Raw genomic sequence first — 7,246 nt, 5'->3', positions numbered from 1 at the left:
AGCTTCGAGGTTAACTAACAGCTTTTTGTAGTTAGATTCCTACTGTTTCCAAGTTAATTGGTCCACCTTCTCACATTCATGCAGAAGTCATGCTTCCCTGGAAAGTCACTTCAAAATACATGACATTAGACAGCATTTTCACAGGGAGAAAAAGACGTAGTTTTCTTAAAGATCAAGAGAGTATGACCTTAGAGAAGCGGGCCCTAAAAGTATAATCCTGAAAATTTCCTGGCTGTTTGTGTTTCCTTGCTATGATGTGAAAGAAATAATATTTATCTTCAGAAGCAAAATGCAATTCCCGATGTCAGTTTGCATCCGACTCTAAGTCAAAGTGTTAAATAACAGACAGGCTACCTGGATGTCTTGAGAGTCTGTCACAGTGTGCGATAGTGAAGAGGTTTCTTACAAGAAAATAAAAATACGATAGAGTAGAACTCTCAGTTAATGTACCAGTAAAATTGACAGGAGATTCCTACTTAATGTTAAGATCATGCACAGCTCTTTGTGGATGCAGGGCATAAGTTGTACGGTCAGTAGAACTTAGATGTAGTATAGAGATACCTGTACAACCTGTACAATTGTGGAAAAAAATCAAATCTAGCCCTGTTTTTCAACCATAGCAGAGAGTTAAGAAATTGTATTTTAAAAAAAAAAGTAAGAATTCTTTATTCCAACAAGCACCTACAGCCCTGATGTCTGTACTTTGAGTCATTATAGAATCCTTAATATTTTTTTTTTTCTGAACAGTTTATAACTAAAATATTTGATTTGTTTATTTCTTACAAGGTAGGCAAACACAGCTGTTTTTTTCCCTTGTAAGACCATACTAGTTGTGATGCTACAAGTATTTCCTTTAGCTTTTCTCTTTGATAATTATGGCTGTAAAGAAACTTTTTAAATGTTTAAAAACTTTAAATAACACCATGCCATTTCATGGAGTTATTGCTGTATTATCCCTGTTTTAGCTGTTATTTTTAAATTCAGAGGGAATCTGTGGGAACAATGGGAATATATAGATTTTCTCAAAAGGTACCTAGAAGAACATGGTCTAATAGGAATCCTTTTTCTGATTAAGAGCTATGAAAAATGTAGTCTTACTTTCTGGATAGTCAAAGGAAAATATAGAAAATGACCAGCAGAAGAATAAGAGATTGCAGTTTCCTTTGTGATTTTTCATTGTGCCCATCTTGATCTAACTTGTAATGTCATGTTAAAGATTTGTAGTTAACGCTAGAACTTTTCTCAGACATAAGGGAATTCCAGCAATGTTCCACAATAGAGCAGAAGAGAAATAAGATAAAATGACTCCAAATGAAATCCATTCTCTTTTTTTTTGGCTGAGTCAAACAGGAGGTATCTCTTTTCATGTGTTCATTTGAGAAGGTGTTTGCTCTCTCCCCATCTCAAAAATAAGTTTATCAGAGATTTTTTGCAAAAGTGAAATGGGACTTGGGCCAATGCTCAGATATTGTATGAGATACTAGCCCTATATAAAAAGACAGGAGATCAGATTTTTTTCCATTTCTACACTTTACAAAGGAAATAACAACCTTGATTTTGCATCACTGGTAACTGAAGGGCAAAGAGGCATTAGAAGCATTTTACATGTTTTATATGTGCTCTTTTATATTTTTGAGCTGTCCCACTGCTTAATAATGCTACTGCTTAGATGTAACTCTTTCCTTAAGTCTGCATGCAGCTATCCTTCTGCACTGATATCTGTGCCATAAATAAGACATTAAATATCCTGTAGAAAGTAGTCAAGGTAGAAAATTCACAATTTGAACTGGGACTGTTTTCAGGTTTCTGACTAGCAGCTGCCGTTCTCATCATGAGGTCATTAATCCAGCTGTATGGGGTGTCAGTCTACTATATTACTGCTTTTATACATTTAAAAATAGATCCCCGATAGCGGACCTGGGTTCACAGGCTCAACAGAAACTGGTTGCTGTGATCTTATAAAAACACTAAAGAAGAATTTTCTAGCATGTCCTTGATAAACTTATTCCATGTTCTTTTTTTGATGTAATGATTGGAAGTGGTTAAATTATTAGATTTTTTCCCAGAACTCAGCAGTCAAATGGTTGGTTTCTCACTGCATTTTTGGTTGTCAGTTATTTACTTTAATTTTTAATAAATCACTGATTTATGTTATTTTTTTATTATGAACAGGAATGGGTACAACTGGGAAACAAAACCAAAAGTCAGGATTACAACAAGTTTTTGTTAATTAATGAAAACCATAAGGCGTTGTTTTCACTGTATAGAAGGTTTTTTTTTTTTTTTAGAAAAGAATGTGAAGATGGTGATATCAAAGTATTTTTGCTAATATTTTTGAAAGGTGTATCAGTTTGTGTACAACATGCACACATACTTGTGTATGTCTCTCATTCAAACTTGTATCAACCTGACAGATGCAAAAGCAGAAAAAGATAAAAAACCTCAAGTGTGAACTTCATGCAAATAGTCAGAGCAAGTGTTTTATATTACAGTTATATAAGGAATTGTGTCATTTTATAAAAGAACACTTAGAAGATATGAAGTTCCTCTGAGTGCATCTTTGTAATTTAAAAAGCCCATTTGATTTCTGCTGTTTGAATGTAGTTTGAATTCAAAGGAGTAATTCTCCACAGAAAACATTAGGCTTATTTGTTCAGTTCTGTATCAAGATTAGAATGAATGTAAATACTAAAATGAAATAATAGCTGAAGGACTCTGACCACCTTTAGGTTTTGGTTTTTTTTTGGTTTGTTTTTGTTTTTTTTTTTTTTTTTTTTTGTTTTGTTTGTTTTTTTTTTCTGATTTTCTACAATATCTCACCTTTATACATCAACATAATTAAAAGAAGAATGTCAGCTCCTGCCTTGGGCCTAACTCGGCCTTTATAAATTAGCTTGACTTTTAGAATTTGTTAGTGTGATTAAAAATTAGGTATTAATTTTAAAAACAATGTTAAATATTTATTTTTTATAGGCTGCTCTTTTCCTTTTTCTCCTGAAAGTAATCTAAGAGTGATTCTGCTTGGTGTTTGTTTAGACTGTATTTATGAAAAAAAAATTGGTTTTTATTCTCACAACAAACTTCCCTGTAAGTATCTGAAAGATATCAAGAATTTTAAAAAATGAAGTCTATGCTTAAGTCTGTTGCATACAGTTCCATCCATGCTCGTACATTACAGAGGTAGTTTAATCACCCATAAGAAATTACTAGCTTCTCTGTTCGTGAAGCATGACATTTCAATTGCACAGCCAATAAAAGAATTACATGAAGAGGGCTGAAATGATTTACTGTATGGAAAGCCACAAGACCAAGGTTACCATGGTGAGCTACCTTTCTGTGCATACAAGGTCAAGTGAGAGTGACCTGTCAGTGGACAACCTTCAGTGCTAACATAGTAATATATTTCACCAACAATCGTTTGTTGATCTGCTTCTTAAATAATTATAAACATTTTAATATTTGATATTTTGTCATTGCCGAATTTTTTACATGTGGACAATAATGAATACGGAAATCTTCATTTTATGCTTCAGTAATAGTAGTTTAACAGCATTAGATGAATATCTGTGTTTAGCAAATTTTTATGAATTGTAATTGTATAGAGTAATGTGTCTTTGGGTATGTTCAGAGGTTAAAAAAAAGCTTACCAAGGGTTTTCAGATATTTAATCTACTGTGTATGAGATTCTAGTTGATGTTTTTCATATTTTCTGACGCTGCATTATTGTATATTGCTGAATTCTTTCACTTCCAATGGGACTGGAAATAGGGAGGCAGGGTGCATTGCAAAAAGTCTGTGTACAAATATTGTCAAAGAAAACATACAATTATAATTAAAACGTTCAGGAAAAAAGTATGAAAAGCAGGGAGTTCACCTAATGGTTCTCTGAAAAATATTTTGTTGATGCATAAAATGAGAACTATACTAATAAATGTCTCTTGAATTACATATGCTGTAAGAAAATGAAACCCTTTGGGTTATGAATCTTGGATTTAAAGAGGCAGTCATCAAATATTTAAGATGAAAATGCAGTAACACATGCTAGCTGTCATGTGTAAGTTTGGTGAATGTTATGACAAGGTTTTTAAAACATTCATAGTCAGAGTATTTTTATAAAAATGTTCATTAATTCAAACAGACATTCATATCTGGCAACCGCTATTGCAATTGAGATTTCTAGGTGCATGAGAAATCTTTGTAAAGCCAAGAAAATATGGGTGAAATATATAGCAATCATGTTTAAATTATACATTATAAAGCATACCTATTGGTATGTTGTCATATTATGCATTAAATTTAGTGCATAAATCAGGTTGTTATAATTCTGATGTCGCCAAAAGGCACAAAATATGACAAACAGGACCAGGCATGTAGATATTATCATACTCAATAATTCAATGAGCATTTGTTTTATGTAAATTAACTCCTGTTAATAAAAATTACACTCATTTATTACACCACTTCCATGTGATAATTAAAAAAATGTCCCTTTTCTTGAAAATCGTTACAAAATGTGAATAATGCATTTGTTTAATATCTTTATAAACAAGATCTTACCGTCAGATTAGTTCTGGAAATTAAAGTGTTATTGATTTCTATAATAATTTCATAATACTGTTACATTGCAGTGCTGAAACTGCTAATCTCGTTTTTGTGGAGACCTCTATGCATTTAAAACAGTGCTTGAACTCTCACATACAGCATATAAACAGTATTAATTTGATGCATGCTGATATTGTTGAATCTGCAGAAAAAGTACCTTTCAAAATATGGAGAATAAAAGAGGCACTTTTAACTGTAGCTTTTAACATAATGAACACAACTATCTATTAAAACAGTGTTGCAATAGAGTGGGTTTTTTCAACACATTTAAGCATATTGGGTGGTAATATACCAAAACATCAATATGGTTTAGATTTTCTTAATTTATACTTGAAATATATACCAACCTGAGAAAAGTTTAGAACTGTGCCCTGAATTGTCTATGATTATGAGGGATCTCTAATAGAAGATACAATGTAACACCTGACCTTGTGTCTACTTTCCCATTTAAAAAAAAAAAAAAAAAAAAAAGAAAAAGATTGGAAGCTTATTATTGCCTGCTTTTAATTCCTGAATATTAGGGTTCACTGGATTTTCTTTTATTCTCTCTTTTTTTCTTTTTAATAATTAGTAGGTACAAACTTTCTTAAGACATTCCTTTGCTACCTTAACAGAACAACAAAAGACAGAAGTGAATATGTGTGTGGGAAAAGATTCAAGGTAAGATCTGTGTCATGCTAAGGAAATTATTCAGAGCTGAAAACATTTGTCTGAGGGCTGCTAATTGAGTTGGTGAGCCAAATCTTGAAGAACCTGTGGACATCTTGATAAGACAGAGCACACAGGGAAGGTGAAATTCTTTAACCTTGCTTGCTTCTACCCTTCATCACTAGACCCAGCAAGACTCTTGGCAGGAAAGAAAAGACTTCTTATCTTCTGTTCTTTATTAAAAGTAGCTAAATAAGTACTTTAAGGTACCAGGCTTAGCTGAAGTTGAGTATGCTGCTGTGAATGGTGGTCCCAACTGAGCATCATATCGGAGCACTTCTCTTGATTGTTAGTGGCAGTCTGCTAGAGCCACTACTTAGCTCTGTAAAGTGGCAGAAATCAAAGAAGGCCTTGTTGCTGTGCATAAAGAAATGGCAAATGATCCTGAAATGCACCTTCCAGCTCCCCTTGAATGTTATGGGATCAAACATTGGAAACGGCAGGGCATATACTATCTGGTGAAAACTCTTCCATTCACTTGCAGGACACCTCACACAAAGTTCCTGTACTTTATAAAGTAGAGCCAGTTAGACTGCCAATTGTATGATGGCAAGATCATGATACTACTGGGAATGTTGTCAGATTACCAAATGACTGACAAGCAATATTAGGTTTTGAATGGCGCATAGGGACTTAAAACCCCAAAACTAAAAATGCACAGACTAAGAAATGGCTAATTTTTGATCTATCTTGTGGCCATTGGCAACTGATAAAATAAGTGGAGTTATATTTCATGATCAGAAGAACATAGGCTGTGGCATTAGTATTATTTCACAACTACAAAGGGAATGAATGTGTAAAATGTAGAAATCCCTCTGGTAGTCATAAATGCATAGATTATATCTGTTTACCTAAGATTGAATTAAAGAGAAATTTGTAAATGGTTTTTAAAGAGAAAATTAAAAATTCACCAGAGAAAATAAGCACAATCAAGTAGACATAGTGAACCTTCAGAAAGTTAACCCATGTTTTAATGCTCTAGAATATAAAGATTTTTAATCTTTGTCTGTCCTGGGTTGAGTGAATGGTGGAGTTTTTTGGTGGCAGGGGAGGGGGCTGTCGGGGCGGCCCCCTGTGAGAAGCTTCTCGAAGCTCCCCCAGCTCCAAGTCAGCTTCACTTCTGTTTGGGAAATTGAGCCAATCGGCTGCGCCTCTGCGATAACGTATTTAAGAAGGGACGTGGTGACGTGCAGTGGGACTTGTGAGGAGGAGTCGCTGCAGCTGCATGAACACCAAGGTCAGTGGAGGAACGGAGGAAGAAAGGAGGGGGGAGGTGTGCCGGAGCAGATACCCCCCTGTATCCTGTGGTGAGATGGCAGGGCGGCCCCCCCCCTGCCACCCATGAAGATCTACGGTGGAGCAGACATTGATTTGTGGCCTGTGGCTTCTGCTCGGCTAATCAAGGTGCTGTGCCCGAAGAGGGACAGGGTCTCATGGGAAAAGGTAGCCCTGCTGCTGTAATTCAGTGCTGGGAGGATTGGAGCATGCGGGGGAGTCCCACGCCGGAGCGGCTCGGGAAGGGCTGCAGCCGTAGGAGGGAATCCAGTCAGAGGAAGTTAGTGACCCATGACGGAGCAGCATGGGGAATGCTGCAGCCCATGGGAGGGACTCATGTTGGAGAAAGTTTGTGGAGGACTGTCTCCTGTGAGAGGGGGACCACGATGGAGCAGGAGGAACAAGTTCCGGACACTCCCCTCACCGAAGATGAAGGAAGTGGCAGCGCTGACTGCACCCCCCATTCCCTGCCCCTGCGCCACTGGGGGAGGAGGTAGAGATATCGGGAGCAGAGCTGAGCCCGGGAAGAAGGGAGGGGTGGGGGGAAGGTGTTCTCAACATGTGGCAATGCTTCTCACTGTCCTACTCTGTTATGTGTTGTTAGTGTCTGTAATAAATGTATATTCTTTTTTTCTTCCCCTAACAAGTCTGCCTTTTGCTC

This window comes from Tyto alba, unplaced genomic scaffold (genome assembly GCF_018691265.1).
Source record: "Tyto alba isolate M040663 unplaced genomic scaffold, T.alba_DEE_v4.0 Super-Scaffold_9, whole genome shotgun sequence".
Lineage (NCBI taxonomy): Eukaryota > Metazoa > Chordata > Aves > Strigiformes > Tytonidae > Tyto > Tyto alba.
The sequence above is the reverse complement of the archived record's forward strand: the minus strand, read 5'-3'. Positions refer to the sequence as shown.